The sequence below is a fragment of the Rattus norvegicus genome, chromosome 12, assembly GCF_021556685.1.
Source record: "Rattus norvegicus strain SHRSP/BbbUtx chromosome 12, alternate assembly SHRSP_T2T, whole genome shotgun sequence".
In the NCBI taxonomy this organism is placed as follows: Eukaryota; Metazoa; Chordata; class Mammalia; order Rodentia; family Muridae; genus Rattus; species Rattus norvegicus.
Genome location: NC_141545.1, coordinates 523,891 through 546,429, shown reverse-complemented (window position 1 = coordinate 546,429; position 22,539 = coordinate 523,891). Strand labels below are relative to the sequence as shown.

The window sequence follows — 22,539 nt, the reverse complement described above, 5'->3', positions numbered from 1 at the left end:
TTGAATGCAGGCAGGCCCTCGGTTTTGAAACAAACAAACAAACAAACAAACAAACAAACAAACAAACAAACACACCAAAAAATATTTAAAGCAGGCAACAACTGCCTGCACGCCAAGAGACTGTTGACTCCTCTTTGGAGATAGTACGATGTGAAACTTGCTTAATAAAGTAGAGTCCACACAACACAAAGGGAACACTTTAACAAATTATGAAGGAGAGAGGGGGGGGGTATGTTTATCTACCTCCTCTTGTTTCTCAGACTAGAGATTTCATCTTCCTCTGTCTCTCGAGTGCTGGTGGCTTTGCTGCTGGTTTGGGGGGGGGATTGGGATAGGGATAGGAAGAGAAAAGGCTTGAGTGCTGATTTTAAAGCTCTCTCTCTCTCTAAAGCTCTCTCTCTCTAAAGCTCTCTCTCTCTCTCTCCCCCCCTCCTTCTCTCTCTCTTTACACACACACACACACACACACACACACACACACACACACACACACACACTCACTTCCTAGGATGAAAGAAAAGAAATGAAAAGGAAGGCACCCATGGTGATGCATGACTTTGATCTCACTTTGGTCTCAGCACTGGAGAGGAAGATAGGAAGACCTATCTAGATGCAACGTGAAGAAGGCCTATGTCAGATGAGTTAATGGCTAGGGAACTGTTAGCTGGCTAGTCTGCCATTTTGTTGCAGTTGCTAATATTATAAGGACACTTTCTCATTGGTTGTTTCTGCTGTTGCTGCCAGAATTCATTACATATTCTGTTAGGCTCTTCTGTGTGATAACACACTCAGAAACCGAACACTGTTGAAGTCAGTCTAACTGCTTTCTTTGTTGTCTAGTTACCCGCAATAATCTTGGACCTGAACTGAACACCCAGCAGCACTTCCCGCACCCACCCATGTATAAGCTTTTATAACCTGGACCACCAACACTAGAGCGACAGGGCAGACAGAGACTATTTGGAACCGGACTTCCATTTTGAGTTTTTGTTTGTGTTCTTGTTTTTTTCTCCTGTCCTGTCCTGTCCTGTCCTGTCCTGTCCTGTCCTGTCCTGTCCTGTCCTCTCTGTCTGTATGTATGTATGTCTGTCTGTCTGTCTGTCTGTCTGTCTGTCTGTCTGTAAATCCACACATATAGTTCTTTCCACATCTTATATCTCAAAACAAATAATGCTTGCTGTGATCCTCATTTCATTCAAGGGTACTACTCTCTAGACCAGAGGAGCCCCCTTACAATTCTCCACAGGTAGTGATGACCGGAGTGTTCAGTGCGACTAAGCAGGAATTATATGGTTGCCGCCATTATGCTTGATCTTACCGAAGGTAGGGTTGCGGGGCATGGTTGCCACGATGGCGACCAGTAGACCGTGATTGAGGAGACGGAACAATAATTAACCTACAATTCTCCCTCTCTGTCAACTGTTTCTCTGTCACTCTCTGTCTCTCTTCCCTCCTTCCCTCCCCCGTCTCTCAGACCTGAATGAGCATTGGAACTAAAGTAAATGTACATGTGAAAAGAAGCCAGGTGTGGTGCTGCATGTCTTTGATTGCATCACTTGAGAGGTGAAGGTGGGTAGAACTCTGTGAGCAGGCTGCAGACCTGATCCAGGTACTGATTTCCAGGGCTTTTGTGCAAAGACCCCTGACTCAACTAAAGAAATGAGGAGGAAAATAAAGAAACAGATACAATTAACTTGGAATAAACCAAACAAACTAAGAAAAAGGAAAGGCAGTAATGGAGTGGCCTGGCTTACAGAGGAGGGGCAGACATTTATCTGCCATTGCCTCCTCTGTTGAACACACAAACACAGGCGCCGAGAGAGCGAGAGAGCGAGAGAGCGAGAGAGCGAGAGAGCGAGAGAGCGAGAGAGCGAGAGAGAGAGAGAGAGAGAGAGAGAGAGAGAGAGAGAGAGAGATCTGTTAATCTGTTTGTCTCCCTCCCCTAGTTTTTCAGACAGGGTTTCTTTATGAAAAGAAAGAAACTGGTAGCTGTAGGCTGGTAGCTGCTGGCTGTTAAAGGTCTAGGTAAAACAATGTGATGGCCTAAGAGGAAAATAAAGAAACAGATACAATTAACTGTTAAGGCCTAGATGCCGTGTGAATGAGGCCTACATCAGATTGGTTAAGATAACTGTCACCTGGCTAGCCTGCCATTTTAATATTGCAAGGACGCCTTCTCATAGGTTGTTTCTGCTGTCACTGCCAGAGTTCATTACATATTCTGTTAGGTTCTGTATGACACACACTCAGAAACCAAACATTGTAGAATCCAGTGTGTCCTTGAGTGCGTGTCTACAATGCGTGCGTGCGTGCGTGCGTGCGTCTGTGCATGCGTGTGTCCATGGCCATGCTAGAGCCCACCCCAGATTTGTGTTTCAGAGATCTTTACTTATTTATTTTTCCTGCCTTGGCTTGTGTAGGCACTAAGTCACCACACTTCCCGAAAAACAAAATGAAACAAAACAAAACAAAATCCACCAACAAATGGACCAAACCCAAACCCCAAGCCAAACAAACAAATATTCCTGCCTGCCTGTCTGTCTATCAGGGCTACAACAGAGAGAAGTGGAATCTTGAATGAACAAAACTAGAATACCTAAGTCTGCCTGTTTCCCCTCTTCCCACCCTCCCCTGCCCCCCAGCCCATCCCCTAGAGCTGGTCTAGCATGTTCTCTGACCCTGGGGGTGCGGTGAACCGGCCTGCTTTGCTAAACTCTGTAGTGTATAAACTTGGTAACTCTAGAAAGCAGGAGCTGAAAATGTGCAGATAAGGTGGTGGTCGAGCTGTGTGTGTGTTGGTGTGGGAGGGAGACTGCTTCGGTAACTGCTGCTTTTCAATGTCCGGCTGAAACTCTGTGCTTATGATGTATCTTTTGGTTTATTCGATTTTACTTACTGTCTATTGGGTTTGCATTTGATTTTTATTGATTTTATTGATATTTATGTTTAACTATTTTGACCTGGCTAAATGACTGACTGACTGACTGACTGACTGACTGACTAAGTCTACCTGGCATACAGGAGGAATTCAAGGACGAACGATTGTTTAAGTATGACAAAAATAAGTAAGTAAGTAAGTAAGTAAGTAAGGGGGTTGGGGATTTAGCTCAGTGGTAGAGCGCTTGCCTAGCAAGTGCAAGGCCCTGGGTTCTGTCCCCAGCTCCGAACAAAAAGAAAGAAAAAAAAGTAAGTAAGTAAGTAAGTAAGTAAGTAAGTAAGTAAATAAATAAATAAATAAATAAATAAATACGATCATTTAGAAGTAATATAGGCAGAAGGAGAACATGTGGCTGTGGATGGTCTGAGGCTTCTGGCTGCTTTTGGGTGCCTCTTCACCTTTCTGCACGTGCAAACTGAGTTTAATTAAGTTCTGTTTCCCTAGAGGCTGGGAAAGGGAGAAACAGAAGTGACCTGGAACATCAGGGCTAATGGCCGGCTGCCTCCATCTTGGTGAGGTCAGGTGTCAGCCAAGCTGGCTGCCAACCATCCACAGTTGAATCCAAAGTGCCCAAATGGGACACTATAACAAATCATGTATACAGATTTGTGTATATAGAAAACATTTTTCCTTTCTCTTCTTTTCTTTTCTTGAGAAATTCAGCTGGTCCTGATGTCTTTCCCTCGGTGTGTCCCTCTGTCATCTCTCTCTCTCTGTCTCTTTGTCTTACTGTCTCTGTCTGTCTCTGTCTGTCTCTGTCTCTGTCTCTCTCTCTGTGTGTGTGTGTGTGTGTGTGTGTGTGTGTGTGTTCCTTAATCTCAGCAGCACTACTCATCCAATCGATTTTTCCTCTCCCCTTGTCTCCTTCACATGGCTATTACCCCACCTTAAACAGCACTAGAAGAGCCTGGCAGGCAGATATCTACCCTCTATGCTGTCAGAATTTTTTTTTTTTTTTTTAAAGTCAAAACCTGGATTCTCAGGAGCCATGTGGTGTGTCCTCCTAGGTTCTGGTGCCCTCTTCTGGCATGCAGACATATAGTCAGCAGAGAGAGCTGTGTGGGTGGCCGAGGCAGGCAGAGTGGACCTCTGTGAGCTTGAGGCTAGATAAGTCTACGGAGCAAGTTCCATGACTGCCTGGGCTATACCAAAAGAAACGTACCTTGAGGCAAAACAAAACAAAGCAGAAAAGGTTCTGCTTTTATTTTACAGACATGTGTTCTCTCTAGTCCTATTGACTATAGAAGTTTGATCATGAAGTCACATTGATTTTTATTACAGAGTTTATTTGTGTGTGTGTGTGTGTGAGAGAGAGAGAGAGAGAGAGAGAGAGTTTTTTCTTTAATCTTCAAACATATTTTTTATTGTTTATTTATTTTATGAGCACACTGTCACTGTCTTCAACACACAAGGAGAGGATTCCATTACAGATGGTTGTGAGCCACCATGTGGTTGCTTGGATTTGAACTAAGGATCTCTGGAAGAGCAGTCAGTGCTCTTCACCGCTGAGCCGTCTCTCCAGCCCTGAAACAATATCTTGAATAAACAATAACAAAAACACTAAAACTAAGTCTGCCAGTTTTCCTCTTTCTTTCTCTCTCTCTCTCTCTCTCTCTCTCTCTCTCTCTCTCTCCCTCCCTCCCTCCCTTCCTTCTTTCTTCCTTTCTTTCTTTTTCTTCAGATAGGATTTCTTAGTGAATGATATTTATGTTGATATAAATTTTTTACGTACTTTTGACTGGCTAACTAACTAGCTAAGTCTGCCTGTCCTAAAGAAGGAGTTCCCCTGCCACAACTAAATACGTGCATAGAAAAAAAATATATAATTATTAACTTGGGATGAAACTAATGTAACAAGCAAGCAAACAAACGCACAAGCAAACAAAGTAGGGATGGTGGTGCTGGGTGCCTGGTATATGGGAGATGGGAGACCTGTGGTCTAGAGCGTCCAGAGCTCTGGCCTCCATACTCTGGACTGCATTCTCTCTAGCAATCTTCCCAAAGTGGCTGTATTTAACCATGTTTTTATTTTTTAAATTGGCTCTCTCTCTCTCTCTCTCTCTCTCTCTCTCTCTCTCTCTCTCTCTTTCTCCCTCCCTCCCTCCCTCCCTCCCTCCCTCCCCCCACCACACACACAGAGGCACGTGTGAACAAGGGAATGCAAATGCACAAAATAAGAATGTTTTGATCAGAGTGAAAACAAATCACGGGAATTTTAACCATTCCACCATCATTCCACCATTCTTTTAATTTACTCTCTGTGTTTAGTCTTCCAAAGAGGGTGGCAGGTGTGTGGTTTGGTGAGTGCCGGCTGGCGGTGGCAGCGAGGAACAGAGAACAACAACAACCCCCCCTCCCCCCCATCGGGATCGGTGGAGGGTTTTAAAAATGAGTGAGCCATTTAAAAATGGTGTGGAACTGAGGTCGCCGCCACCCTCCCCTCACGACGGAGTTTGGACGCTCCCTTTTCCTAACTGTGCCTGTTCCTTGCTAATTGTTAACCGATTCGAGAGTGCATGTCCTTTCACTTAGAGGTGGCCTGTTTTCACCGCTCCGTCCTACTTTCCTTTTCTGGGTGCCTGAGGGGGTTGGCCCCGAGTCCATCCCGCGTTCACTGTGTTCCGGCGGGACAACCGGGACCGTTTGTGCCATTCGGGAGAAGTGGTGGGTACCTGCCCCGTTGTGCGTGGGTGAGTGTCCCCCTGAGCTAGGGAGGTCACTCGGGAGAGACGGAATGAGTGTGTGTGGCGGCGGCGGCGCGTGACAGTCTGTATTGGTTTGCTTGATCGAGATCGCTGTCGGGCGACACCTAGTGGCGACAAGTTTCCGCAACGCTCCTGTCCCCCCGGTTGGTGACAAAGGACGGGGAAGTGCCTGTGGTGAGCCGGCCAGGGTGAGAGGGTGACAGGCAAGCAGGCGGGTGCGCGACGGAGACGGTGTCCTGTCTGGGGACCATCTCTAGCTAGGAGGTTGTACCTGGAGAACTTCAGGGGAGGAGGGTGGCTGTACGACATATTGGGACACAGGGAGGGGTTGGTGGCAGCTGGATGAGGTCGACCAGAAGGCTTGGGCCCCGTCCCGGATTTTTTTTTTTTTTCAAAAAATTTTTTTTTTTATTTCTTCCCTCCTCTCCCGTCCCAGCCAGCGGGACCATAGACACTTTTGAGGCCGAGAGGGTGCTGTGTCCCCGTCTTCCGAGCCGAGGTGGCCCGGCTAGGGGGCGCCACGGAGTTTTTTTTTTCTTTTCCAGGAGTCCCTTCGGTCCCTGATAGCGGGAGCCTGGACCTCTGAGGCCGAGAGGGTGCTGTGTCCCCGCCCTCCGAGCCGAGGTGGCCCTGCTATGGGGCGCCTCCGAGACTTTTTTCCAGGATCCTCCCCGGTCCCTGCCAGCGGGAGCATGGACTTCTGAGGCCGAAGGGAAGCTGTGTTCCAGGCTATCTACCATGGCCTCCTCGGTCTGTGAGCACTCAGGGTTCTAAGGTCGACCAGTTGTTCCTTTGAGGTTCGGTTCTCTTTCTTCATGGGGACCTCTTGGGGACACGTCACCGAACATGACTTCCAGACGTTCCGTGTGGCCTGTCATGTTTATCCCTGTGTCTTTTACACTTTTCATCTTTGCTATCTGTCCTTATTGTACCTGGAGATATGTGCTGATACGCTGTCCTTTTGACTCTTTTTGTCATTAAAGGACGTTGGAAGAGGCTTCCAAGGCTGTTTGCTTGTCCAGCCCTAGCTGTTTTTTTCTGAGCATGGGCCTCTTCGATGCTTGAAGCTTAACCCACTCCCCATGCGTACTCACTTCCTACTTTCCCGTGCTTTCTTGCCTGTGCTCTGTGGGGAAGCTTATGACAACCGTCCCCCGTGTCAGCTCTTCCCGATTTCCCCGTGGTGGTTGTCGTCCCTTATCGGTTGGAGTTGTTGGTGCGACTGGAAGGGTTTTCCGGGTTGGTGCTAGTGCTGCCTGGTGTGCTCCTCTGCGGTCGACGGTTTTTTTTTTTTTTTTTGGAAGGAGTTCCCGAACCTCCGCTGCCTGTTGTGTCCCATTTTTCCACGCTATGTGGACTCTTTTAAAAAAATATATATACATACATACATACATATATTATATACATACACACATACACACATACACACATACACACATACACACATACATACATACATATATACATACACACGCACATACCTATACTCTTTCCTCTGAGATTCTCGGATGTCGACCAGTACTCGCGACGGGCACTGTCTTTTTTCTCTTTTTTCTCTTGGAGGAGGTCGACCAGATGTCCGAAGTATCTGGCGACGAGTGCCCTTTCGCGGTCGACCAGATACTGGCTTTGGAGTGTTTTCTTTTCTTTTTCTATTTTTTTTTAAATCTATATCAGTATCCACATATATCTTTCTTCTGAGATTCTCGGAGGTCGATCAGTAGTCCCGACGTCACTTTGCTTTTGGTAATCCCTCTCCACTTGACGGAGGTCGACCAGATGTACATAATATATGGCGAAGCGTACTTTACGCAGTTGACTTGGTATTGCTTTCTGGCTTTTTAAAAAAAAATTATTAAGAGCATATATATAATATATAATATACGATATATAATATATGATATACGATATACGATATATGATACATGATATATGACATATGATATGTAATATAAGATATGTAATATATGACATATAATATATACTATATAATATATGATATATGATATATGATATAAGATATATAATATGTAATATAAGATATATAATATATAACATATAACATATAACATATAATATATAATATAAGATATATAATATATAATATATATCAACCAGTTCGCCCTCCGGACTCTCCACCCCTCCGCATTGGAAAACGAGGTCGACTAGTTGTCCTATGCTTTACAAGGCAGTGACTGGTACTGGCAGTACTATGGTTTTTTGTTTTTGTTTTTGTTTCTTTCTCTTTTTTTTTCGGAGCTGGGGACTGAACCCAGGGCCTTGCGCTTCCTAGGCAAGCGCTCTACCACTGAGCCACTGAGCTAAATTCCCAACCCCAGTACTATATTTTTAGGTTTACATTCAATTTTCTCTCTCTGTCCCCTGGGGACAAAGCTCTTGTAAGGCGGGAGAGAAGAGAAAGGAAGGGCAGAATCAAGTTGCAGAAGGATGACCCAGACCTGGGTGGTCTTGAATGGCCCTAGGTAGATTTGTGTACTACGTGTGTGGCACTAGCACAGGATAAAAGGTTCAGACATTTTTAATATTTACTGTAACACCTGGGGTCTGACTGGCTTCAACACAAGCTTTTGTTATCTCTACTCAAATTAACAGGACTGTGTTAATAATAAAAATAAGCAATGTGGAGAGTTCATTCACAGAGGGTTAGTGTCAGACTAGGCCAAGAGACAGTCTGATCCCCTGTGACTAAAGATACAGACAATGTTGAGCCATCTCTCAGGGCCTGAAAATCAGGCCCTGTGCCTGAGAAGCCAATGCTCTTAGGGACCGATCCCTCTATTCTGTCCCATGAGAGTGACATTAATAGTGATGTGTGATTCGATGCTCCTACCTCCACCCTGATGACCCAGAAGCAAAATAAAGTTTATAGTCTTTATAGGAAGTAACTCAGGCCTGGTGCTTAAAGACATTTTCCAGCCCAAATCGCCCCAAAATTAGGGTTGAGTAAAACAAAGAAACAACAAAAAACAAAATAGAGAAACTGACAATACAAATCTTTGAATAAATAGTTGTCGACCTCTTGATCAAAGTCACGGAACTTGAGTTTATCTTATATGTTGTAAAATAGGCAGCACCGTTGGCTCACACGGACACACGTCAGGTTTACTATGCTGGAATCTACGCCTACTTTGAGAAGAGAAATGAACTTGCAGGTATGCAGTATGTTTACGGATGGGCCGTGAATCCTCTTTATTCTTTGGATCTTTATGTGCCTTAGGTGTCAGAGTAGCTGTGACCTCTCCTAGTAACAAAGGGTCGACTGCAAATCACCAAATGTAAATTATTGGGCCTCATGGACATCAGCATGGAACACACCCCAAAGTAAGTAAGAATCATGGTAAAACATCCAAAAGCCTGAAGTCTCACCCTTGGAACACAGGAAGGTAGATATTACAGAACTGATATCTAATGGGACTACAGAACCACATTCTGTAGTCCATGCTGTCTATGATTTACTGATGTCAGGTATTTTTTGCATAAAATAAAAAATTGGGAGTTAATAATTTTAAGTAGGTACACAATATCTACACTGTTAAATTCACTCTGTAGCTTGGCCACCTTTGTTGCCAAAATCATTGCAAAAAAACTAGAATTGAAAAACGGAATTTTTGAGTACACATTCAGAAATACCTATAAAGTCCCCTATCAAGGAATGAACAATTGGAAAATGAAATACAATATTCACTCAATTAAATGTCTGTAGGGAATAAATGGCCTTTGGGAAACAGAGAGAACCTAGGAAATTGAGCTGTTTGTTACAGGAATGGACCTGGGAATAGAATTATTATCCAGAAGAATTTCCTACATCCCATGTTCCTAGATCTTTTCTACCCAAGACAAGCCCCTAACTAACTTTCTCCATTCAGAACATGTAACCACTAAGGAAGCAAAGAGAAGTTTCTAGCTGTAGAGAGATGTAGTAAATAAATGTTTCCACTGTGTCACAGGAGACACTCCTGGAAAGGGCACCCTCGAATCTGGTCAATGTAAGGAAAGCTGTTCAGCAGGTAGGCCATGGCAGTTCTCAGTGACATCATCATTAGCCCCTCCCTGAAAAATCTCTTGTATCCTGGAGAGCCCTAGGTTCTTCTGTGATCACAAGTGTCCTGACTGGATCTGCCTCTCAGATATTCCTTCAGTACCTCTAGGGTTTACTAATTGGCCTCTAATTCAGAGTAAACAGCCATTTGGAAGGGAGAACAAAGAGAATGAAAAGAACAGAGTTGGGGATAAAGAAGCTGGCCTTCTGTCTTGGTATAAGAAAAGAAGAAATACGTGGTCCATGGGAAAGCATAGTGAGTCCTGTGTAGGGGTTGAGTGGGTGTGCTGAAGAGATAGCCTTGATCTGAGCCTTTCATTTATGGGAAACAGGAGTTGGGAGCCTCTCAGAAACATCTGTACTTCCCTGCTTGTTTTTGTTGGTAGAAATCAGAGAGTTTATATCATTAATTTCTTTATTCCAAAAGCCAGGTATTGGGAAGGGCACAGTTGTTTTCCTGAGAGCTCATGGCTTTTACTCTTTTTGCCCAGAAGAAAAGGGTCCTAACGAAAAAGGGAAAGACAAGTATTGTGTCCTCAGCTCAGAGTAAACTCCTCCATGGTTTGGATTCCTATAATGCATTTTGTTTCTAACTCTGATATCTGGGAGAGAGAAGTGCTTGTAGTTGAGACTTCATCATCTCAGTCTTTCCACTAGTATTAGTCGGAAATACTAATTTCAGGGAATGAAAGTGACAGTGACCCTCTAGATATCTGAGTCAATAGGTCTGATTACCTTGCAGTTTTAGTTACTTTTATTTCTTTCATTTATTTTTTAATTTTTAAGCTAATTTAATACTTTTTTCGATATTTCTATATTTACATTTCAAATGTTATTTCCTTTCCCAGTTTCCTGTCCATAAGAGACCTAAACGTTCCCCTTCCTTTCTATTTAAACCTCCCTTACTCCCCCTTGACATTCCCTTGAACTGGGGGTCAAACCTAGGGAGGACAAAGGGCCTCTCCTTCCTTTGGTGCCCAACAATGCCATCCTCTGTTACATATGCAGTTGGAGCCATATGTCTGTCCATGTACAGTCTTTGGATATTGGTTTAGTACCAGAAAGCTCTGGTTCATTGGCAATGTTGTTCTTATGGGGTTGAAAGCACCTTCAACTCTTGTAATCCTTTGTCAAAATCTACCAACAACATGTCCATTTACAATTTTCTGTTTTGCCACTAACATTCACTTGTGTATTTGACATGCTCTAGCTGTGCCTCTCAGGAAAGATCTATATCCAGTTCCTGGAACCATGCACTTCTTAGCTTCATTAATCTTATCCTAGTTTTGGTGGCTGATCTATCTATCTATGTATATATGCTTTTGGTGGCTTCTACAGCTATGAGGTTAGGTGGAATTTTAACGTGGATTCTGAACAGCTAGGTCAAGAACGGAGAATCCACAATAGACAATGCCCAAGAGACTCCCTCCTGTTCTTATGAACCTATTGAAGTTGAGGTTTCACTGGACCTCAAGACATTCCTCTCCCTGCCCATCCTCCTGTACCTTATGTTTGGCCTGAAGTAAGAATCATGTTAAAACATCCAAAAGCCTGAAGTCTGGACCTGGGAACACAAGGAGGTAGATATTACAGAACTGATATCTAATGGGACTACAGAACCGCATTCTATAGTCCATGCTTTCCTTTGATTTACTAATGTCAGGGATTTTTTTGCATAAAATAAAAATTTGGGAGTTTATCATTTGAAGTAGGTACACAATATTTACACTGTAACATTCACTCTATAGCTTGGCCCCCTTTGTGGCCAAAATCATTGCAAAAACTAGAATTGGAAAACGGAATTTTTGAGTACAGATTCAGGAATATATATATAAGGTCCCCTATCAAGCAATGAACAATAAGAAAGTGAAATACAATATTCAGTCAATTAAAGGTCTCTAGGAAAAATATTGGCCTTTGGGAAACAGAGAAAACCTAGGAAATTGAACTGTATGTCACAGGAAAGAACCTGGGAATAAAAATATTATCCAGAAGATGCTCCTCCACTCCATGTTCTTAAATCTTTTCTACCCATGCCAAGCCCCTGACTAACTTTCTCCATTCAGAGCATGTAACCACTGATGAAGCAAAGAGAAGTCTCTAGCTTTAGAGAGATGGAGTAAGTAAAGGTTTCCACTGTGTCACAGGAGACACTCCTGGAACGGGCACCCTCGAATCTGGATAATGTAAGGAAAGCTGTTTATAGGTAGGCCATGGCACGTCTCAGTGACATCATCATTAGGCACTCCCTGATAAATCTCTTGTAACCTGCAAAGCCATAGCTTCTTCTGTGATGTCACAACTGTTCTCGTGACTGCAACTCCTTCTCAGATATTCCTTCAGTACCTCTAGGGTTTACTACTTGGCCTGTAATTCAGAGTAAACAGCCATTTGGGAGTGAGAACAAGAGGATGAAGAGATCAGAGATGGGGTGAAGGAAGCTGGCCTCCTGTCTTGGTATAAACAATGAAGAAATACGTGGTCCATGGGAAAGCTCTGAGTCCTTGGTAGGGTTTTAATGAGTTTTCTGAAGAGATAGCCTTGATCTGAGCCTTCCACATATGGGAATCAGGAGCTGGGAGCCTCTCAGAAACCTCTGGACTTCCCTGTTCTTATGGTTCCTGGAAGTCAGAGAGTTTATATTATTCATTTCTTTATTTCAAATGCCAAGTGTTGGGAAGGGCACACTTGTTTTCCTGAGATCTCATGGCCTTTATTCTTTTTGTCAAAAAATAAATGTCCTGAGGAAGAAGAGATGGACAAGTATTGTGTCCTCAGCTCAGAGTAAACTCCTCCATGCTTTGGATACCTATGGTGCAGTTTGTGTCTGACACTGGTATCTGGGAGAGAGAAGTGCTTCTGGTTGAGGCTTCATCATCTCAGACTTTCCACTAGTATTACTCTGACTACCACTTTAGATATCCGAGTCAATAGGTGTGACTAGTTGTCAGTTTTCTTTTCTTTTATATATTTCATTTTTTTTTCCGGAGCTGGGGACCGAACCCAGGGCCTTGCACTCCCTAGGCAAGCGCTCTACCACTGAGCTAAATCCCCAACCCCTTATATATTTCATTTTTTATTTTTTAGCAAAATTTATTGTTTTTTTTAACTGGATGTTTCTATATTTACATAAAATATTATTTCCTTTCCCAGTTTCCTGCCCATAAGTTCCCTACCCGTTCCCTTCCCCTTCTTCTCTAACCCCCTGTTCTGCCCCTTGACCTTTCCTTGAACTTGGAGACAACCCTAGGGAGGACCAAGGGCTTCTACTTCCATTTTGCCCAACAAGGCCATCCTCTGTCACATACGAATTTGGAGCCATAGGTATGTCCACGTACATTCTTTGATTAGTGGTCTAGTACCAGAAAACATTGGTTCATTTGCATTGTTTTTCTTATGGGGTTGTAAGCCCCTTCAACTCTTGAATCCTTTGTCAAAATCTACCAACTAGAGGTATTTTTTCAGTTCACTGGTTTGCCACTAGCATTCACTTCTGTATTTGACATGCTGTAGCTTTGTCTCTCAGGAAAGACCTAAATCCGGTTCCTGGCAAAATGCACCTCTTACCTTCATCACTCTTATCTAGTTTTGGTGGCTGGTGTACATATATAATTTTGATGGCTTCTACAGTTATGAAGTAAGGTGGAATTTAAAACATGAATTCTGGGCAACTAGGTCAAGAATGTAGAATCCACAATAGACAATGCCAAATAGACTCCCTCCTGTTCTTACGAACCTACTGAAGTTGAGGTTTCACTGGACCTCAAGCCATTCCTTTCCCTGCCCATCCTCCTGTATCTTATATTTGGCCTGAAGAAAGAATCATGGTGAAACATCCAAAACACTCGAATCTGGCCCTGCGAGCACAGGAAGGTAGATATTGCAGACCTGATATCTAAAGTATATAGAGAATTGAATTCTATACTCCACGTTGTCATTTTCTTTTCTGATGTTTGGTAATTTTTAGATAAAATAAGGATTTAGGAGTTAATCATTTGAAGTAGGTACACAATACTTACACTGTTAAACTCACTCAATAGCTGGATCCCCTTTGCTGCCAAAATCATTGCACAAAATGGAATTGGAAAACAGAAATTTTGAGTACACATTCAGGAATATTTATAAAGTCCCCTATTAAGGAATGTACAATTAGAAAATGCAATACAATATTCACTCAATTAAGGTTTGTAGGGAAAATCCTGGCCTTTGGGAAACAGAGAAAACCTTGAAAATTGAACGGTATATCACAGGAAAGAACCGGGAATAAAATTATTATCTAGAAAAATCTCCTACATTCCATGTTCCTAAATCTTTTCTACCCATGCCAAGCCCCTGACTAACTTTCTCCATTCAGAGCATGTAACCACGGATGAAGCAAAGAGAAGTCTGTAGCTTTAGAGAGATGGAGTACATAAAATTTTCACTGTGTCACAGGAGACGGAAACGGCACCCTTGAATCTGGTCAATGTATGGAAAGCTGTTTAGTAGGTGGGTCATGGCAGATCTCAGTGACATCATCATTAGGCCCTCCCTGATAAATCTCTTATAACCTGGAGAGATGTCACAAATGTTGTCATGACTGCAACTGCCTCTCAGATGTTCCTTCAGTACCTCTAGGGTTTACTAATTGGCCTGTAATTCAGGGTAAACAGCCATTGGGGGAGTGAGAACAAAGAGGATGAAGAGATCAGAGATGGGGAGAAGGAAGCTGGCTTTCTGCCTTGGTATTAAAAAAAGGGAGAAATATGTGGTCCATGGGAAAGCTCAGTGAGTCCTTCCTAGGGGTTGAGTGGGATCACTTAAGAGATAGCCTTGATCTGAGCCTTCCACATATGGGAATCAGGAGCTGAGAGCCTCTCAGAAGCATCTGGACTTCCTTGTTCTTATGGTTCCTGGAAGTCAGAGAGTTTATATCATTCATTTCTTTATTCCAAAAGCCAAGTTTTGGGAAGGGCACAGTTGTTTTCCTGAGAGCTCATGGCCTTTATTCCTTTTGTCCAAAAGAAAAAGGTTCTAAGGAAGATAGGATGGACAATATTGTGTCCTCAGCTCAGAGTAAACTCATCCATGCTTTGGATCCCTATAGTGCAGTTTGTGTCTGACTCTGATATCTGGGAGAGAGAAGTGCTTCTATTTGAGACTTCATCATCTCTGTCTTTCCACTAGTATGACTCTGAACACCACTTTAGATTTCCGAGTCAATAGGTGTGATTAGTTGCCAGTTTTCTTTTCTTTTATATCTTTCTTTTTTTTTTTTTTAGCAAATTTTAGTGCTTTTTAAAACTGGATGTTTCTATATTTACATTTAAAATGTGATTTCCTTTCCCAGTTTCCTGCCCATAAGATCCCTACCTATGGGCTGGAGAGATGGCTCAGCGGTTAAGAGCACCGACTCCTCTTCTTGAGGTACTGAGTTCAATTCCTAGCAACCACATGGTGGCTCACAACCATCTGTAATGAGATCTGATGCCCTCTTCTGGTGTGTCTGAAGACAGCTATAGTGTACTGATATACATTAAATAAATATTTAAAAAAAAAAGATCCCTACCTATTCAGTATCCCTTCTTCTCTAACCCCCCTTACTGTGCCTTCAAATTCCCTTGAACTGGAAGTCAAACCTAGGGAGGACCAAGGGCTTCAACTTCCATCGGTGCCCAACAATGCCATCCTCTGCCACATATGCAGTTGGAGCCATAGGTCTGTCCATGTATAGTCTTTGAATATTGGATTAGTACCAGGAAGCTCTGGTTCATTGGCAATGTTGTTCTTATGGGGTTGAAAGCTCCTTCAGCTCTTGTAATCCTTTCTCAAATTCCACCAAGAGGTCTGTTTTCAGTTCAGTGGTTTGCTGCTAGCATTTACCTCTGTATTTGACATGCTCTACCCGTGTGTCTCAGGATAGATATATATCTGATTCCTGTCAACATGCTCTTCTTAGCTTCACCAATCTTATCTAGTTTTGGTGGCTGATATACATACATCCATATATGCATCTTGGATAATTTGAGCTTTTGGGCCAATATTCACTTTTGGTGACTGCATTCTATGTGAGTTTTTCTGTGATTGGGTTGCCTCACTCAGGATGATATTTTCTAGTTCAATCCATTTTTCTATGAATTACTTGAAATCATTTTTTTGATAGCTGAGTAGTACCCAATTGTGTAGATATACCACATTTTCTGTATCCATTCCCCATAATTGTCATCTGGGTTCTTTCCAGCTTATGGGTATTATAAATAAGGTGCTATGAACATAGTTGAGCATGTGTCTTTGTTGTATGTTGGAGCATCTTTTCTGTATATGCTCAGGAGGGGTATGGCTGAGTCCTCAGTTAGTGCAATGTCCAATTTTCTGAGGAACCTGCAGACTGATTTCCAGAGTGGTTGTACCAGTTTGTAATCCCACCAAAAAGGAGTGTCCCTCTTTCTCTACATCCTTATCAGCTCTGCTGTCTCCTGTCTCTTTATTTCAGCCATTCTGACTTGTGTGAGGTGGAATCTCAGGGTTGTTTTCATTTACATTTCCTTGATGACTAAGAATGTTGAACATTTCTTTAGGTGCTTCTCAAATACGTGATTTTTCTCAGTTGAGAAATCTTTGTTTAGTTCTGTACCATAATTCTAATAGGGTTATTTGTCTCTCTGAAGTCTAACTTCTTGAGTTCTTTGTATGTATTGGTAATAGCTCTGTATTAGATGTAGGATTGGTATAGACCCTTTCCAAATTTGTTTCTTGCTGTTTTGTCCTAATGACAGTGTCCTTTGGCAGGCATTTTTCTACTACAGTGAAGAACTGTCAGTTAGTGAACTAGAGCAGGGACTGGCTCTTCCTGACTTCCCTACTTGTCCTGAACAGTAATTGGGGAAACTAAACAATCATGTTCTACTCCTACAAGGCATGTGTATCTACAGTCGTGGGTCTAGAGAGACCTACCCGTGATTCTGGGCATCTGAACATCAACTGTATGCTGATGGAGTTTGTAGTTTTCATCCTGGCTTCTGTAACTACAGGCTATGGTGTTCTGAAGCCAAATTACACCATGTGCAGCTGTGAATAGGCTTGAGGACGCTGTCTCCTTGGATTTCTGAAGCATTGCTAAGGGATCCAGAGGAAATCAGCACCCTCTACTCAACAGATCTCTGGGAATGCTGACATTCTTGCTTCATCTCTCTATGAAGCTAGGTCAAATGATCACCTGTCAGGTATGTACTTGAATATCCTTCAGTGTGCTAGCATTGTACTGCAATGAAATACTATGCAGGAAGAGGTGTGTGAAACACCTCAACACTTCCATTAGAGATCAGTGAGATGAGCTGTATTTACATTCAAATGACTGTGTATGTTCCTGGTCTTTGGCTTTGATCATGCAGATCTATTCTCTCATACTTCATTGTTCATGTGGCCAAGTTGTGGGGAAAGCACCACTCACAATTGTTTCCCATCCTCCTTCACAGGGTAATACATTTTAGTGCAACCCTTCACATCCTATATTCTAGATTAACTGACCTAACTTTTCTTCTATAATGCATCTCTATTATCCGTACACCATGCATGTGTGTGTGTGTGTGTGTGTGTGTGTGTGTGTGTATGTGTATGTGTGTGTGTTTGTGTATGTGTGCTTAAATGGTTAGTTTGTATGCAAGTTTACAGAAACCTTGTCACTGAAAGGAGTCTATGTAAGAAATCTATAAACTGTGGATGGGGTAGAATGTTCTCCCACAATGTGACCTTCTAGAAAGAGTAGCATAATCTTCAATAAAAGAATACACTTGAAAGTAAAACTTGGAGGAAATGCCCTGCCATGTCTTCATTATCACTGTGATCACTGACATTGTTCTCTAGGCTTCTGTGGCCAGATATGTGGGCTCTGACGCCAAGTTGTATCCTGTGGATCTGTGAATAAGCTGAAGGAGGCTGTCAACTTGGTCACATGACACATGTGAAAGGAATGAGAAGGCAGTAGCAGGCCATTGTGACACTGCCCTCCCAGTAGAAACATGGAAGTGTTGACAATCAGAGTGTGGGAGTCTCATGTTTGAACTTTGACACCTAGCTAGGCAAAGTGTAACCTGTCAGTTCACTTCCTGAGTACCATCCACAAACCAAGGGTAGGCTCAGATGAAGCACTGTTGAAGACAGATACTGTCCCTTGTGAGCTGCATCTCAGGGTATGTGGAAGACCATTCAGCCTCCTGTGACATGGGAGATCAGAGTAATGAGAGGCAGACAGAGGGGACAAATCTGTGTTTATTTTTCTGGGCCACCATAACTACATTTTCCAGGCTAAGGATTTGCTCATGGAAGTCTAGTGTCTCACATTGGTATAGGCCAATCTGTATGAAGTCTTTTTTTTCCTTTTTCCTTTTTTTCAGAGTTGGGGATCGAACCCAGGGCCTTGCGCTTCCTAGGCAAGCACTCTACCACTGAGCTAAATCCCCAACCCCTGTATGAAGTCTTAATAGCACAACTGACCCCAGGCTTCTTTCTTAGTTACTGGGATTTACAGGCAGTCCGTCATACCTTGTCATCTAGATTCACAAATTCTTTTCTGGCTTCATGTACACAAGGCATATTCTTTCATTCTCTCTCTGTGTATGTGTCTTTCTCTCTGTGTGTGTCTCTATGCCTCTCTGTCATATATTTTCCTCTTTTCTACAACAGTCTTTACAAATGAAAGCACATTTCATACCAGCGTATGCACTTGATTCTCTCATAAACCCCAGTGTGATCTGAACTTGCTGTCCAATGGAGAACCACAATTAGAAATAGAGTTGATGTCCAACTCTACTAGACTAGAACTTTGAGAACTGAGAAGATGTAGAAAATTCAATAACTCCCAACAAGCCTAGGGTCCAAGGAGCATGTATAGAAGAAAAATTTTCAGAGATCCAAGAAATGCCTGCCAGGCTGACCATGGGCTAGCTTCTCTTTGCAGGGTCTTCCAGCATCAGGAGAAAGGTAAAATGGGGCTTCAATAAACCTGTATAGTTTAAGAATACCTAGTCTCGGGGCTGGAGAGATGGCTCAGCGGTTAAGAGCACCCGACTGCTCTTCCAGAGGTCATGAGTTCAATTCCCAGCAACCACATGGTGGCTCACAACCATCTGTAAAGAGATCCGATGCCCTCTTCTGGTGTATCTGAAGACAGCTACAGTGTACTTATATATATAATAAATAAATAAATCTTAAAAAAAAAAAGAATACCTAGTCTCTTCCCTTACTTTACCCTTCCCTGTCTGTATGTTCCTAATGGATGTTGTACATAAATGTAGTAGTGACACCCTTTAAAGAGTATAGACCTTGTCACATGTGGCACCCAACAGATGAATTTGACTTTTTATCCCTGGTTGAAGCTCCTTACCAAAGATCTATAACATCTTTTTCCCTATGACTGCTGCTTTGTTTTGGGGTGTGTGTGTGTGTGTGTGTGTGTGTGTGTGTGTGTGTCTGTCTGTCTGTCTGTCTGTCTGTCTGTTTCTTCCACATGATACCTCTCTATACTTCAGTTTGACTTCTTAATTGCTCATTCCAAGATTGACCCATCATGCTTTCTGTGAGTGTTTGCTTTTGATGACTCAAATTACACCTGTGTTAATCAATGCACCTGTAGCCAGAACTGTGTACAACTGATCACATCACGACCTGCCTCATGGCTAAAATAAGTAATTTTTGAGGCTCTGAGGGAAGTTTTTAATCAGAATTTATATGTTTTCTGGATTTTTTACTCCCCCATCCAAACTGTAGTAGTCTGCGTAAATTCCCGAAATCTTTGCTTAATTGTATTTATCTATGTACCTGGCCTACTGGGAAGGCATCATCCCAACCCTCCAATATTACTTAGCAGGAGCAATAGATGAGGAATTTGAAGAAACTGGTCGTTTAGCTACAGAAGATGTCCCCTGAGAGGGATTAACTGTGTGGAATCATCAGTACACTGACAATCATCCTGACCTAAATTCTCAGCTTCCTTTCTTCCTTGTCATTTTAAGTGTGCTACCAAAGGTGGGGAGGACCATTTCTCGGCTGTGTTTGAAAATTGACTCTTCACTATCCATGCATGAAGGTGGGAAAAAAATCAATGAAGTAGTGATATTTCTGGTTTAAAAGGGAGAGTGATTGAAAGTCTTCCCTTGTGTCTCAGGCAAAGCCCCTGGAAAGGGCAACTTGGCTTATTGATTTGGAGAAGAGCTAGTTAATGGGTAGTTATGTGCTGTTGAAGGGGACATTCCTCTGGATACTCTAATATATGCTGGAATTTCCATGGTATTCTCTGTGATGTCACTAGTGTTATGGAAACAGAAAATGCCCTTGTGACATTTAGTTAGTAATTATTGGTTTACCCACAGAATTGTTTTTCAGAATAATCAGGCTATTTCCAGATAAAACAGAGAGCATGGAGAGACGAGAGAGAGAGAGGAAGAAGATATTGGGACTTCTTTCTTCTTATAAAAGTGCAAAACATAAATTATCTGGTGGAAAGCAGAGAGAGTGAGCCCTGGGCTTGTGCTGAGGAACTTCCAGGAGGAGGTGGTCTTGGCTCAGGACTTCTAGGAGTAGGACTTATGATCTGAAGCCTCTGGATTCCTAAAGAAGAGACCCAGAGTCAAGAATATATGATGAATGTTTGGCAGAGAGCCAGGAATTGACAAGCATGCAGCTGGTTTACTATGAGTTTCTTAATTTCATTCTGAATGAGGAAGAATACCAATAAGAGCCACAGGGATAAAAACTTTGACTCTCAGGGTACAGTATTGAACTTCATCTTCAGAGGATTCCTGGACATGTCATTGAAATTTTATGACAAGAACTGAGAGGGCTACTCCCCTGGACATGTATCAAGGTCTCTGACTCTTTATCTTGAACATACATGTTTAAGACTTGGTGGTTCTAAGCACTATGGATTCCAGGACTTACCTGCATCACATCAGATATGAACTGAAAATGTCCTCCAATTCTTTATGTCTTGGCCAGATTTTGTTGTTTAGGGCCAGTGGACTGCAGAAGGAAGTGAGGCATATGTCTAGCAATCATGGTTGGGAGCAGGAAAGTAGCTAATAGGTATAACTTGAAGAGAGCTCTTTCAGTGTTTCAAAGTATCTGTAGAATTCCCCTTTCCTATGCTTCGCTGTAGGACTCAGCATGTTCTCTCCTGTGCCTGGGCCATTACTACGCATGTTCCCTTGTATTTATCTACAGGGTCTGCTGTGAAGGCATCATGCCAACCTTCCACCGTCAATGAGCAAGTACAGCAGATTAAGAAGTTGGAGAAACTGACTAATGAGCTCCCGAAGATGACCTGTGTGTTGGGTAAACTCCCAGGAATACTGACCCTTTGCACCAACAGCATTTGGACAAAAGATAGCCATTATGCCCACTTCTTTGTTGACTGTCCTGACCCCTCTGTGTTAACCTCAGTTTTCTAACAACACAGGAAACTGTAATTGTAATGTCGTCATGCACAAACTAATTTTCTTATGTGCCTCTCAGAGTTAAACATGAAGACAGGATAGGAGTGTGATGGGAAGCTATTTCATTTCTCAGATAAGCAGAAGCTTTGATTGGAATAACAGTCTTGGAATATGGCAAGTAATGTGTGAGCTCTCTTCCTGGACAGAGAATGAATTTTCTGTCTTCAGAGGAACAGAGAGCTGGTCAGCTTCAGAAGCACAGTAACTTAAACTTAGATAAGTAAACTTTCATTTATTTATTTTAAAGATTTATTTGATTTGATTTATGTGCATATTTTGTAACTGTCAGACACAACAGAAGAGGGCATTAGATGCCATTATAGATGGTTGTATGCCATGATGTGTTTGCTGGGAATTGAACTCAGGACTATGGAAAAGCAGTTAGTGCTCTTAAATGCTGAATCATCTTACCAGACTAACCTACTGTTGATGATGGTGGTGGTGGTGGTGGTGATGATGATGATGATGATGATGATGATGATGATGATACCACAACTCCAAATAGATCAAGACTTACCCTCCTGCAATGGTCTTCCCCCTCCCCTGTCTCAAAAAGAACCTACAATAAAGAAGACACCATCACAGCTGCCCATTTTCCCCAGCACTAAATAAAGAAAAGTTTTACATTGTCTTGGTTATGGAGATTCTCTTGTTCACTGGGCTCATAGCTTCAGACCTGAAGCCAGGTAGACTATGGAAAATGGAGCTCCTTTTGGAGGAAGCTGCTTACCTTGGAGGAACTGGGAAACAGTGAGCAAGAGTAAGATGTTGGTCCACCACCTTATCCCTTGCTGAGAACAAAGTTTCCTCTTCACAGCCTGAGAACTGGGTAAGGAGGGTAAGCTGGCATGGCTAACAAGCCAATCCAGTTTTCCATTGGGTATAGAGGGGGAGCATTTCATTGACTATGCTGAATGTATCTCCTGTCCACTGTGTTCTAATCCCATGCAAGGAAAGTTTGGTTGATTTTGTCTGTCCTGTGTCCCAACAAGAGTCTTTCACATTCTGAATGCTGTTTCTTCACTGATATGAACCTTGAGAGAACGGAGGGAGCCAAGGAAAGCCACAGACAACATTCTACATTCTAGAAAATCAAGGCCTTCTCATAAAAAACACTTCCTTGTAGCTGTGAATTCAGCAGGGAGGCAAATTACAACCAATGTCTGATAATGCAGCTGATATCTGGTATACAGGCCTGTCGACTAACTATTCCATGGGGAGAAAGAAAGCATCAAAAATTAGCATGAGGGGTTGGAGATTTAGCTCAGTGGTAGAGTGCTTGCCTAGCAAGCACAAGGCCCTGGGTTTGGTCCCCAGCTCTGAAAAAAAGATAAAAGAAAAAAAATTAGCATGAGATACAAAAAAAAG

The 22,539-nt window shown here is 42.6% G+C and overlaps 1 long non-coding RNA gene across 1 annotated transcript; it reads left to right on the top strand.

The window, feature by feature from the left end:
* The first annotated feature begins 5,482 nt into the window (after positions 1-5,482).
* LOC148001911 (uncharacterized) lies at positions 5,483-21,093 on the top strand. Its single transcript, XR_015634936.1, has 3 exons — positions 5,483-5,602; positions 8,882-8,985; positions 20,900-21,093. It is a non-coding gene; the product is annotated as an uncharacterized LOC148001911 (long non-coding RNA).
* The last annotated feature ends 1,446 nt before the right edge of the window (positions 21,094-22,539 follow it).